Consider the following 13,979-nt stretch of genomic DNA (forward strand, 5'->3'; position numbering starts at 1 on the left):
TAGGCTCCATGCACATTAAAAGCGAAACAAAAAAAATGGCCATAATGCTCATAATTCGCTTTTTTTGTGCCGGCTTTTGGCAGCGAGCATTGGCGTTTGTTGGCGTTTCCTGTAATGTGACTCATCCTCTTTTTCTTCTGTCCAGTTCTTCTTAAGGCCGGGTTCACACCGCTGCGATGCGGGAACGCTGCGAATCCGCGGCGTTTTCCCGCATCGCACACCTTCCGCCGGCAGTTCACACTGCCCTATGCGGACGGCTGGGAGTGTCAATGATATGTTAATGACACCCCCAGATCCGTCCGCATATCGCAGTGCGATCTGCCGACTCGCACAGGAATCGGATCGCATGGTGTGAACACCCATGCGATCCGATTCTGTTGCGGACCAAAAAAAGGGTCCCGTGCGAGTTTGCTGCGGGAGCGATGCGAATTCAGCCATACTATCTGTATGGCTGAACTCGCATCGCTACGGAGATCGGATGTGATTTGCGGTGCGAATCACATCCGGATCTCCCCCCGCAGCAGTGTGAACCCAGCCTAAGAAACAAATTCAAAACGTTAGTTAGCAGCGGTTAGGAGCATTCGGCTTTTTTTTTCTGCCAGCAAATCACTCCCAAAAAACGCAAACAAAAAAAGTTTTTTCTTTTGCTCTTAGAAGCTGAAGCTTCAGAAACACTTCTAGACTAAAATAGTGTGCATGGACACACAGGACAACACTACATATATGCTTTTACAAGCAGAAAAATGCTCAAAAGCAGCTACTAGGAGTGTTTTATTTTTAAGGTAGTGTACACAGAGTCCCAATGTACTGATGGTCTATCTCATCGCTTGAGGCCCTAAAATGCCAGGACAGTACAAATACCCCTCAAATTACCCCTTTTTTGGAAAGAAGACAGTCCAGTGTATTTAGTAAGAGGCATGGCAGGTTTTATGAAGTTGTACTTTTTTTTGTCACAATTTTTTGGAAAAATTAAGAAATGATTTTTTTTTTTTCACAGTTTGTTTTTATATACTGTGAGTGATCAGGTATACTGACTGGTGACAGTATGTAAAAAAATAAAAAAAAATAAAAAAAAAACACAATAGCTTTATTCAATTTTTTAAAACATTTTTTTTTTGTTTTTTTTTTAACATCCTGTCATTAGAGTAGTTCAGTGTCACCATAGTAACCCTGTACTACTCTGGGTGGGGTGATCAAGGATTTTTTTTAATATACTGTCACCAGTGCAGTACAGTATCATGACTGGTGACAGTATTTAAAAAAAAAAAAAAAAAAAAAACAGGTTTTTATTACTTTTTTTTCCTTTTCTTTCTTTTTTTACGTTTTTTTTTATTTTTTCCTTTTCTTACATGTATATTTTTTTTACATCCTGTGATCAGAGTAGTTCAGTGTCACCATGGTAACACTGTACTGCTCTGGGGGGTGATCTATTACACTATTATTGCTGATCACTGTTATAAGCAATACATTTAACGCTCATGAATGGCTTTCATTCATGACAGCCTGTGACCCGTTACTGGCTTTAGCTAATCACATGGTACAGAGTGCTCTGATTGGCCAACGGCTATCACATGGTACCTCGGCCAATCACAGCGTTACATGTAATCATGGGATCGCTATGACCAATCATAGTGATCATATGATACCCCGACCATTCAAAGTGGCTGGGTACCGAGTGCCATGATCTGCTGTGTCCACCAGGTAGGAGCGATCACTGGATTGCGCCGCTGCATGCCTCAGTGGATGCGCTAGTGCGCATATGCTCAGTGACATACTAGTACACTGCCAAGTCTGTAGCTGCTGCCTTGTCGCAGTAAATGCACTATGTGTGGGCGGCAAGTGGTTGAAAGGGAAACTCCAATTCTGAGAAAGGCCTCATGCACACAGGATGTAAAAAAAACTCAGCATTTACAGGAGTTTTACTTTTTTCAGCATCTAAATGCACCTCTATGTTCTATATGATCATACACACATAGGCGTTTACAGTCATATTAGAAGATCAGCGTTTAGAGGCAGAAAAAATGCCTTTCCTTCCCCTTCCCTTCTCCTGTTGTTTATACAATTATCATTATATATTTTATATAATAGTTTATGAATTATACTATTTTCAGACGGTATGCTGTATCTTTTTCAATGGATGCTAATCTACACTGCAGTGCCTGTCCTGAAGAAGCCACTACCGTGAAATGCGTTGATATTGTATGCTGCACATATGCGCTTCTAATTTAAATCTCATGAGTAATCTGAGCAGATATGATTTTATGTGGATTCATGCATTGTTCTTTTTACACCTGCATTTATAATAGACACGATTTTTAATATCTACTGTAGATTAGTTGATTCCCTTTATGCCTCGTGGCCCGTCAATCTACATGATGAATTTACGTGCACCCGGCTCGCGGACATTTTAACCCCGGTCTGCTTTCTTGGGATAAGAACCAATGTGGCTTTATCCCAAGCAGCGGGAGGGGACGGCACCTCCCGTGGCTTGCCCGGGCTCTCCTGTCCCACCAAAAGTTACGAGCGACCAACCGGCACTGTCCGGAGACCAGAACGAAGCCAGAATTGGCTTAAAATGTAAAGCGCCCCTCCGTGCTCTCAACCGAAAATCTAAACAGTGTTCAAACCACACATGTGAGGTATTGCCGTGATCAACGAGAGCAATAATTCGAGCACAGGACCTTCTCTGTAACTCTAAACTGTTGACTTGTAGAAATTTTTAAAGAGTCACCTATGGAGCTTTTTAAGTACCGTAGTTTGTCGATATTCCACGAGTGCGCGCAATTTTAAAGCATTAAATGGGGGGGGGGGGGCTGTGTAATATGCAGGGGGGGGGCTGTGTAATGTAAAGGGATCCAGAGGTGCAGGGGCTGTGTAATATAAAGTTTTCCAGAAGTGCAGAGGCTGTGTAATGTAAAGGGGTCCAGAGGTACGGGGGCTGTGTAATGTAAAGGGGACCAGAGGTATGGAAGCTGTGTAATGTAAAGGGGACCAGAGGTATGGGGGCTGTGTAATGTAAAGGAGTCCAAAGTGTGGGGGCTGTGTAATGTAAAGGAGTCCAGAGGTGCAGAGCTGTGTAATGTAAAGGGGTCCAGGATTGCGGGAGCTGTCATGTAAAAGGGTCCAGATTATTATCTTCATTTATTAGCAGGTGAATGTGGCCCTCCATGCATTCACATACATTGAATCCAGCCCTTAAGTGGAAAAAGGTTGCTGACCTCTTCCTGCATTTAAAAGTCCCATAACTTGTTCCTCTCTTTTTATTAGGGTTTTTTTTTTCCCTTTTGACTTTCAGGATGGCGCTGCATGCACAGTCTTTTTCTTTGTAAAGATGAGGAAAAAGAGTGTTCAGGACTTTAAATGAGGTGTAACGAGGGCTGTTCAAGTCCCCTCCTCCATCCTGGTTCATTTAAAAAGAGCAAGAGGTGGGACTTTACATGAAGCACACAGGAGCAATTGGACAGATTGAATGAAAGACAGCTTTTAAATGGTTCAAATTGTCATAAAATGTTCATATTTAATTTTTATGCATTTTGCTATATATCAATATTTTTACAATTAATTAGAACAAAGTATTGCACATTAATTGACAACAAGAAATTATTACATATTATACAAATACATGAAATAGTTGGTGCATAAATACTTACATTGTAGTTAATACCTGTACAAATTAATGACACATAGAAGTATCACTAAGAGGAAATGAGAAAAGGATCAAATAAATGAAAAGGGACGTCCATAAAAAGTTCATGAATGTATGCACTTCGGTAGTTGTTACCTCTACGCCAGGGATATGCAATTAGCGGACCTCCAGCTGTTGCAAAACTACAAGTCCCATCATGCCTCTGCATCTAAGTGTCATGCTTTTGGCTGTCAGAGTCTTGCTGTGCCTCATGGGAATTGTAGTTCTGCCACAGCTGGAGATCCGCTAATTGCATATCCCTGCTCTACGTGTTTCAAGACCTTATAGCCTCTCATCAGGAGAAAAAACCATAGTAGTTATCTATAGATAAGAAAAGCAATGATATTTAGATATTCTAAAATGACCCATAAGGGCAAATGTAGGACATGAGAGAACCCCCCATGAACTTAATTAGCCCGCACACTTACATATGCATTTGCGCAATGCTGTTGCGGCCATGAAAATCTCAGACCAGCCAAAAATTCCAACCCCGGGAGCTGAGGGGACGCGACAGGGCGACAACAGCCAACAATAAACAGCGCCTCGAGTGGGTCAAAGCGTATGCAGCGACAGGGGTGTAAACTGAATGGGGTGACCCCAATATGGGAAATCACTGTGAAAAAAAAAAGGGTGACAAAAAAAGACTAATAAATTAAGGATAAAAATAATGTGAAATATGTATCAGAAAAAAGTAAAACAGAGTGAAAGAATGCAGTTCAGGAAAAAAAAAAATCCATGACAAGGGTAGACTGTGATGGGAAACAGATGATAGGTGATTGGTGAGAAAAAATAAATGAATACCTGAGACAAAGTGAATGGGAGCAAAAGTGCCAAGGTGCATCGTGTTCCACAAAGGTAAGTAGTATGGCCAGTTCTAAGTGTGAGACCCAACAGGGGGAGAGGCTCATATAGGGAGTGCCGCCACAACCATGCCCCCAAAGCTCACGGGGGGGGGGGGGGGATGGCGCAAACCAAACAGGTAGCCAAGCCACCATGGCCACACAGCTAGAGGTGCCAAACAAACCAGCCCAAGATGTGCTAGCTGGTGTTAATCACTCAGCCAGTGTTCTGCCGAGAAGTGACCCCCCCCCATCAGATAGTGTCCGCCCCGTACTGCACAGGCGCATCGCTTGCGCAGTATGGAGGACAAGGAGACGCAGAAAGTCTCCGAAGATGAACGGCACCTGTGCACTTAATATTACCTTCTGCCCTGAGGCCAGGTTCAAGCCCCCACCATCCAAGTGGACATGAGATGTAAAAGATGTAAAACAGCATTTAGTAACAGGGCCCCTGGTAGGTTCACTTTGCTCGCCACGCTTCGGGCGTGGCCTCGCATCGCTCTGCAAATTTTTATTCTAACTCTATGTCCACATGGATGGTGGGGCTTGAACCTGGACTCAGGGCAAAAGGTACTATTAAGTGAGCAGACGCCATTCATCATCTGAAACTTTCTGCGCCTCCATTGTCCTCCATACTGCGCAAGCGTAGTACAGGGCGGACACTATCCGATGGGGGACAGTATTCGACAAGACACCATGCAGCGCCACGAGGACGCCGCGCGCCCAGCATGGGATGCATGACGTTGATGCACAATGTGGAAGCCCCCACGTCAGAACAGGGTGGAGGGGAGGTCCGCAGTCCACGTCGCAGCTCCCAATTGGGACAGAAAAGGCCTTTTTCTTTGTAGTTTGATTCCCGCCATAATGAATTCTCTATTACACATGCAAGTTTCCATTGTATGCTGTTCTGGAGTTCATTTTATTCCAAAGCACAACAATTGTTTTATTACATGTAGGTGAAGTGTGTACGGCCATTCTATTTATAAGTGTTGGGGAAAGGCGCATACAGAGCACACTGACGTGCATGGTAATGGTTGTCACCGCATGTTATCTAAGCACAATGCTGAAATTTATATGAATTTTTGCTTGTAATTGATACAATGTGGCTGTGCGTGGCCAATGTCATTTGTTTCCGCATTGTAAAAAATATAAAGCTTTTTCAACAAAAACAGGTCATTCTTGTTCCTTGCTTAGAAGAGAGATGCATTGCCTGTATATAATAGCAGAACTCCACTAGTGTCTGGTGCTAATTGGGTGTGTATAAGCCTTTGTTCTGCTGCGTACAATAGTCGGATTGTTGTGTATACTATTATATGATGTCCTTGCTAATTATACAGGTGTGTGCGGACACCGATCCCTTCACTTATCATCCATGCTTTTATCTTCAATAATAAAACATTCTATTTGTCAGGTGCCGTTTGTTCACATCATTTCCTCAATCTCATTGGATAATTTGATAGTTAAATTCTGCATTGGGGATTACAATGGAGGAAGGATAACGCTTTTCATGTTTGGGCTGCCCATTTGCCTCTAGAAAGGGATTTGATCTTCCTTTGTAATGGATGTGATCAGCACTTTTTTTAAAGTAGATGGAAACCCTAACTGCATGACATATAGGAGAGATTTACTACAACTGGAGCACACAGAATCGGGTGCGGCTGTCCATACAGTGGGGAGCTTTCCGTGCTGTCGCACTTTGAATGACAATTGCGCGGTCATGCTACACTGTACCCAAATGAAAATTTTATAATTTTTTTCCCACAAATGGAGCTTTATTTTGGTGGTATTTGATCACCTCTACAGTTTTTATTTTTTGCTAAACAAATAAAAAAAATTTGAAAAAAAATGTTTTTTTTTTGTTCCAGTTTCAAAACTTTGTAAATAAGTAAGTTTTCTCCTTCACTGATGGGCACTGATGGGGCTACACTGACGGGCACTTATAAGGCGGCACTGATGAGCACTGATGAGGTGGCACCAATGAAGTGGCACTGATGGACACTGATATGTGGCACTGATAGGCGACACTGATGGGCACTGATAGGTGACACTGGGCACTGATAGGCGGCACTGATGGGCACTGATAGGTGGCACTGATGGGCGACACGGATGGGCACTGATAGGTGGCACAAATTGGCACTGATAGCTGTCACAGATTGGCATGGATAGGCGGCATGGATGGGCATGAATAGGCGGTACAGATGGGCATGGATAGGCGGTACAGATGGGAATGGATAGACGGCACAGATGGGCATGGATGGGCACTGATAGGTGGCACGGATGGGCACTGATAGGCGGCCACGGATGGGCACTGATAGGCGGCACGGATGGGCACTGATAGGCGGCATTGTATTGTATTAACTGTACTGAAGGATGCCAATCAGTGCCAAACAATAATGCATGCCAATCAGTGATGCCCATTGTGGGCACTGATTGGCATCCATTGTGGACACTGATTGGCATCCACTGTGGGCACTGACTGGAATCCCTGGTGGTCTAGGGTGGCATACCTTGTGCTGGGCATCCCTGGTGGTCTGGTGGCGTCCCTGGTGGTCCAGTGTGGGCATCCTCGGGGGGCTGCGCTCATAATCAATCAGCACAGACCCCCCCCTGTCAGAGGAGCAGCCGATCAGCTATATTCTACTCGCGTCTGACAGACGCGAGTGAGGAAAAGCCGATCACCGACTCTTCCCATTTACACTGTGATCAGCCGTGATTGGACACGGCTGATCACATGGTAAAGAGTCTCCGTCTGAGACTCTTTACCGAGATCGTAGTTGCCGGGTGTCAGACTGGCACACCGCAACAACGATCGCCGTGCTGTGCGCCCCCGGGGCTCAAAATCCTGATCACGTCATAAGACGTCCGGTCAGGATTTTTAAACCACTTTGCCGCCGTGTTTCTGTTATAGGGCGGGCGGCAAGTGGTTAACTAATAGAGACAAAATATCAACCAAAAATCCAGAAAAAAAAAAACACATGATACAAATGTTATAAATTGAGTTGCAGTTCAGTGAGTCTTCTCTTGTTGCTCTTTTTGTTTATAAGCGCAAAAAATACAGCAGAGAGGATCAAATGCCACCAAAAGAAAACTCTATTTGTGGGGAAAAAAAGGGCATCAATTTTGTTTGGGTGCAATGTCGCACGACCGTGCAATTGTCAGCTAAAGCGTCGCAGTGCCGAATCGCAAAAAAAATGCTCTGGTCAGGAAGGGGGTAAATCCTTCCGTGGCTGAAGTGACTAAAGACACAGGCCGACTTGGATGGAGCCATGTATTGTAAAATCTTGGATGAGAACCTTCTTCCCTCAGCCAGAACACTGAAGATGGGTCCTGGATGGGTCTTCCAGCAAGACAATGACCCAAAGCATACCACCAAGGCAACAAAGGAATGGCACAAAAATAAGCACATTAAGGTCAGGGAGTGGCCTAGCCAGTCTCCAGACCTTAATCCTATAGAAAATGTATGGAGGGAGCTGAAAGTTCAAGTTGCCAAGCGACAGCCAAGAAACCGTAAGGATTTAAAGAAGAGTGGATTAAAATCCCTCCTGAGATGTGTGCAAACCTGGTCACCAACTACAAGAAACGTCTGACCTCTGTGATTGCCAACAAAGGTTTCTCCACCAAGTACTAAGCCATGTTTTTCTTGGGGATCAAATACTTATTTTACTCACTAAACTGCAACCAAGTTTATAGCATTTGTGTTTTTTTCTGGATTTTTGGTTGATATTCTGTCTCCATTTTAAATACACATATGATAAAATGATAGACCATTTCTTTGTAAGTAGGCAAACTTACAAACTCTGCAGGGGATCAAATAATTATTTTCCCCACTGTAGTAACCAATCAGCTTCCAGGTTTTATTATCAAAGCTTAATTAAACAAGCTGAAGCTAGAAGCTGATTGGGTACCAGCTGTACCAGATTCTGTATGCTCCTTTTACACACGGTCGGACATTCCGACAACAAAATCCTTTGGATTTTTTCCGCCGGATTTTGTCCGAAACTGGCGTTGCATACACACGGTCGGACAAAGTTGTCGGAAAATCCGATTGTTTGGAACGTGATGACGTTTGTTCGTTGCGACGGGACTACGTTGAGGCTAGTAGCCAATAGCTTTGGTCTCGTAATTTGATCTGAGCATGCGTGGCACTTTGTCCGATCGGAATTCTCTACAAACGATCGGACAAAGTCTGATCGGATCATGTTCTCGGAAAATTTTATATCCAGCCCTCAAACTTTGTTGGTCAGATCCGATGTAGCCCATACACGGTCGGATTATCGGACAACATGGTCTGATCGGACCTCTTCCGTCAGAATTTCCAACCGTGTGTGCAGGGGCTAACTCGTCCCATAGTGTGCCAAATCTCAACTGCCATTTTATAGCTGTTTTTTCATCCATTTTGTGTATCTGAGTGCAGCTGCAGTCTATTTGCAACCAAGTCATGTCTATATTATTATTATTATCATTAGTGTTATTATTTTATAATACAGGATTTATATAGTGTGGGCAGTTTGTAGGAATCATTGCTCAGGACCAAGCAGGACCACAGTCATTTGGAAGTCAAACATTATGGCGGTACCCCCAAAATGGACACCCCCAATTTTAATATTTGGTAGCACACCCCCTGCAAAAAATAACTGAAATCAATCGCTTCCTGTAACCGGAGTTTCTTATACCTCTCTACTGAGATTTTGGACCACTCTTTTTTAGCCAACTGCTCCAGGTCTCTAAGGTTGGAAGGGGTCAATTTACCAACTGCTGTTTTGAGATATTTCCACAGGTACTTTATGGGATTTAGATCTGGACTCATCGCTGGCCAGTTCAGTACTTCAGTACCAGTGCTTTGTCTTAAACCATTTCTGGGTGCTTTTGACATGTGCTTTGGGTCATTGACCTGCTGTAAGACCCATGACCTCTGGCAGAGACCCAACTTTCTGACACTGGGCCTTACATTGCACCGCAGAATTCTTTGGTAGTCTTGAGATTTCATAATGCCATGCACACCGTCAAGACATCTAGTGTCTGAAGCAGCAAAGCAACCCCAAAACTTCAGTGAACCTCCACAATGTTTGACTGTAGGGACTTTATTCTTTTCTTTAAAGGCCTCATTTCTTTTTCTGAAAACAGTAGAACGATGGGCTTTACCAAAAAGCTGTCATTTTGTTTCCACTGTCCACGGCACATTCTCCCAAAAGGATTTTGGCTTCCTCAGGTAAGTTTTGGCAAATTCCAATCTGGCTTTTTTATATTTCTCTGTCAGCAGTGGGGTCCTCCTGGGTCTCTGACCATAGCGTCCCCTTTTTATTCAGATGGCGATGTATATATTACCTTGTGCCTGAAGGTCAGTTTGAATTTGTCTGGAAGTTGATCAAGGTCCTTTATCCACCATTTGAACAATCCTTCCTTGCAATCTTTGATCAATTTTACTCTTTCGTCCACATCCGGGTGACATTAGCTACAGTGCCACGGGCTGTAATCTTCTTGACAATGTTGCACACAATGGACACAGGAACATTAAGATCTCTGGAGATGGACTTGTAACTTTGAGATTGACCATGCTTTTCCACAATTCTTTGCTGCTCTTTCTTTTCTCCATGCTCTGTGAGACAAACAACAGAAAGGTTGAGTAATTTTTTCACCATTTTAGGCTGGGTTCACACCGCTGCGATGCGGGAACGCCGCGAATCCGCGGCGTTTTCCCGCATCGCACGACTCCCGCCGGCAGTTCACACTGCCCTATGCGAACGGCTGGGAGTGTCAATGATATGTTAATGACACCCCCAGATCCGATCGCATATCGCAGTGCGATCTGCCGACTCGCACAGGAATCGGATCGCATTGTGTGAACGCCCATGCGATCCGATTCTGCTGCGGACCAAAAAAAGGGTCCCGTGCGAGTTTGCTGCGGGAGCGATGCGAATTCAGCCATACTATCTGTATGGCTGAACTCGCATCGCTACGGAGATCGGATGTGATTTGCACTGCAGTGCGGTGCGAATTACGTCCGGATCTCCCGTTCGCAGCAGTGTGAACCTGGCCTTAACGGGTAGTCAGTGTCATTCTATATTGTCAACACCTGTTAATTGATACAGGTGAGTTTAATTACAAATTACAGCAGCATCACAAACTTGGAATGCAATTATTTCTTCCAATTTCGAGAAGGTGCCAATAATTGTGTCCAGTACATTTTTGGAGTTTTTGGTGGAATGTATTAGATTTGGCTTTTTGTTTCTCCATTTTTTTGTCATACCAATGCAAATAAAAGAAATACACAAGAATGCCGAAACATTTGTAACTGCAACAATTTTCTGGGCGAAGTGGTGCATTATCTGACCGAAATGCAGGGATGCCAATATTTGTGGCCACCGATGACTGTACAACTATATAGATCAGACCAAAATGAGGGACAAATGAGGAGGACCAAGTGACAGAGGGACTTTGTTCCAAATCAGGGATGGTCCCTTAAAATCAGGGACAGTTGGGAGCTATGCATGCTTCACAGGCCCCATTCTTTGATACGCCCCACACTGCACCCCTTAAATAGCTTCAGACCAAGTTTAGAAAGTTTCAAAAGACTTTACTGAACTCTCTCTCTACAAACATGACACCTATCTGTCTAAGCTCAGACTGCCCAGGTGTACCTTAACAGGGTAACAACAATGTCTGGGGAATGCCCAGGGAAAAACCAAAGCCTACTTACCACCAGCTCGCAGACAACCAAATTAACCTGTCTAACAGTATGCGTTAAAAATAGGTGTTTAGTCCGCACGCATTTGCAAATGCATGCGTGAGCCACAGAGCCACGTCAAGGCACAAGGTGCAAGTCCATAAATGGTGTCCTCCAAACCTGGCACATTCCTCCAATATTCCTATGATCCATGGGACTACAGTCCCTTCTCAGTGTCCCATGTGTAATGATTTCCCATTACATCTTTAAGCTTGGCCTCGCTTCTTCCCATGCAAGCAGAACCCCCTGAGCAGCACCTCACCCCCTAGTTTTTTACAGCACAGGAAGAAGGGCAGAGCCAAGAAAAGCCTGGCAAACTGGAGAGCAAGGTTTAATCCCTTCCCCACCTGGGCAGGATAACTAATCTTGCTAAAACCTTCTCTGTAGGGACCTGCCTACAGGTTTGCACAGCTCTTACAATGCAAGACAATGTGAGCTTACAATCTAAAAATGCATTCACTCAAACATAAGCTGCCCATCATTGCTCTGGACCAACTTCCTGGTGGTGACAATACTGGACTATATCTGTGTGATGTGTTTCAGCAAGGATGACCACCAGTGGCGGGACAAGGTCATCCAGGGCTAAGATGCCAAATGTCGCCCCCCCCCCCCCCCCTTCCCCATTCATGATGTGCAAGCTTAGGGGATCCTACACCTAGCAGTTGCTCTCTTAAAATCGCTGCCTCTGTCACTACTCCAGTCAGCCTTGGAACGACAGGAAGGTGCCCCCCATCTCTACAGTGAAACATTTCTGCCAAAGGCAACTGCCCCCTCCCGCCCATTCCTTGTCCCGACCCTGGTCACAACACAGGAAAGAGGTGTTGTCACCCTATAACAAGCAGTGCCAGAACAAGGACTTCCATGGCAGGATCACCAAGAATTAGTTATTATGGCAGGATCACTAGGACAGCTGTTAAGTTGAAGCTGAAGTATAGGTATGAATTTTATTGAATTGTTACATTGGTCTATCTTGGACCAATTTAAAGTGGAGGTCCACCCTAAAGTAGAGTTTCCGCTCATTTGAACCCTCCCCCCCTCCGGCGCCACAATTGGCACCTTTCAGGGGGGAGGGGGGTGCAGGTACCTGTACAGTACAGGTATCTGCACCCACTTCCGGCGTAGATTCTGCAGAAGCTACGCCCCTTTCCGCAGAATCGATGCCCCTTTCTGAAGGTCCCCCGCTGCCTGCTGGGAAACACACGGATCCTAGAGACAGCGGGGACCATCCTTATTGCGCAGCGCGACTCGCGCATGCGCAGTAGGGAACCGGGAAATGAAGCCGCAAGGCTCCACTTCCTGATTCCCATACCCAAGATGGCGGGGGCAGCACCCAAGAGCCGATCGAGAGATCGGCTTCGGGTGCTGACATCGCAGGCGCGCTGGGCGGGTAAGTGTCATTATTTTAAAAGTCAGCAGCTGCAGTATTTGTAGCTGCTGGCTTTAAAAAAAAAAAAAACGGCGGACTCCCGCTTTAAGTATGCATACCTCGCCCATTAGCGATCCCTGTGGAAGCTAATAATCACTGTAGTAGCTGGCGTTACTACACCGATAGTCAGCAGTTATTGCAGTCATGGAAGCAGAGAGTCCCCGGGGTGACACATTTAGTACGTAACACACCTGAACGTGGGAATGATCTATCAATCTGTTTACTTTCTAGGGTGAAAAGGTAGTGTTTAATGTTAAAGAAAATACAGCCATCATTTACAAAATTACTGCCCTGCTAAATCAACAAACCTGAGCGAATTGTTAGATTATACTCTGTAAAGCAGTAAAATCTTTTGCAAAGCTAAAGCTGCAAAATGTAAAATGGACTGGAGGTGGCGCTGTGCACCAAGGTTTTCTATTTTCCTAAGAAGGGTATTGTAAATCCATAAAGAGCAAAATCCTTTTATAGCCTACTAATGAGAACATCAGCCTGTACTGCACGCAAGGCATTCCAATTGGAACACGCAAACTTAATACTAATAAAGATATATAACACAAGTATTGATGTGCTTGTAGTGGAGGCGGATGTGACAGCAAAGCATTTTAAATTTGCTTGATATTGAAAGAAAAGTTAGACAGCAAAAAGGGGCACTCCAGTAAAAAACTATTTTTATCAACCCTTGCTTGTGACGGGGTCCTCCAGTATACATAATGGGGGTATTCACTTTTTATTGTATATTCTGAGAGACCCGATTCTGCTGCTCCAAGCAGACATTTGAATTTTCTCCAAACAAACATTACACCCAACACTAGTGTATGTAATATGGAGCTTTGGATATTGGAGACTGTAGATATGACATAGTGTCAGTCATCTTTTCCGTCACCTAAGCCAGCACTTCTACCGTCAGCCTAACCTAAAATTGCAGCTGGTGTTCCCAATATTTTCACATCAGAAATGACTTAGGCCACGTACACACGGGCAGATTGTCTGCCCAACTAAGTTCGTCAGACAATCCGACAGACAGTCCGTCCAACTTTTGAATGAACGGACTTGACCACACACGATGAACAGACAGTCCGCTGAAAGCTTGCGCGATGACGTGTACAGCACGTACGACGGGACTAGAAATACGACGTCCAATACACTGCAATGCAACCTTCGGCCGTGTAAATCCTTTCTGAGCATGCGCCATACTTAGTCCGTCCAACTTGCCTACTCACGAGCGGACTGTCCGCTGAAACCAAGTTTGGACGGACAAAATTACGGAAATTCCGAAAGACTTAGTCCGCCAGACTGTCCGCTGAA

The 13,979-nt window shown here is 44.6% G+C and overlaps 1 protein-coding gene and 1 long non-coding RNA gene across 2 annotated transcripts in view; one reads left to right on the top strand and one right to left on the bottom strand.

Moving 5' to 3' along the window:
• Positions 1-13,979, top strand: part of HNF4A (hepatocyte nuclear factor 4 alpha) — a 199,420-nt gene that overhangs the window by 29,016 nt on the left and 156,425 nt on the right. The window lies entirely within an intron of this gene.
• Positions 1-13,979, bottom strand: part of LOC143935974 (uncharacterized) — a 63,282-nt gene that overhangs the window by 880 nt on the left and 48,423 nt on the right. The window contains exon 2 of the long non-coding RNA XR_013263593.1: positions 4,114-10,120. This is a non-coding gene — a long non-coding RNA (uncharacterized LOC143935974). The remainder of the gene's footprint in view (positions 1-4,113; positions 10,121-13,979) is intronic.

The sequence above is a fragment of the Lithobates pipiens genome, unplaced genomic scaffold, assembly GCF_037356315.1.
Source record: "Lithobates pipiens isolate NorthernLeopardFrog02 unplaced genomic scaffold, aLitPip1_a1.2 Scaffold_28, whole genome shotgun sequence".
In the NCBI taxonomy this organism is placed as follows: domain Eukaryota; kingdom Metazoa; phylum Chordata; class Amphibia; order Anura; family Ranidae; genus Lithobates; species Lithobates pipiens.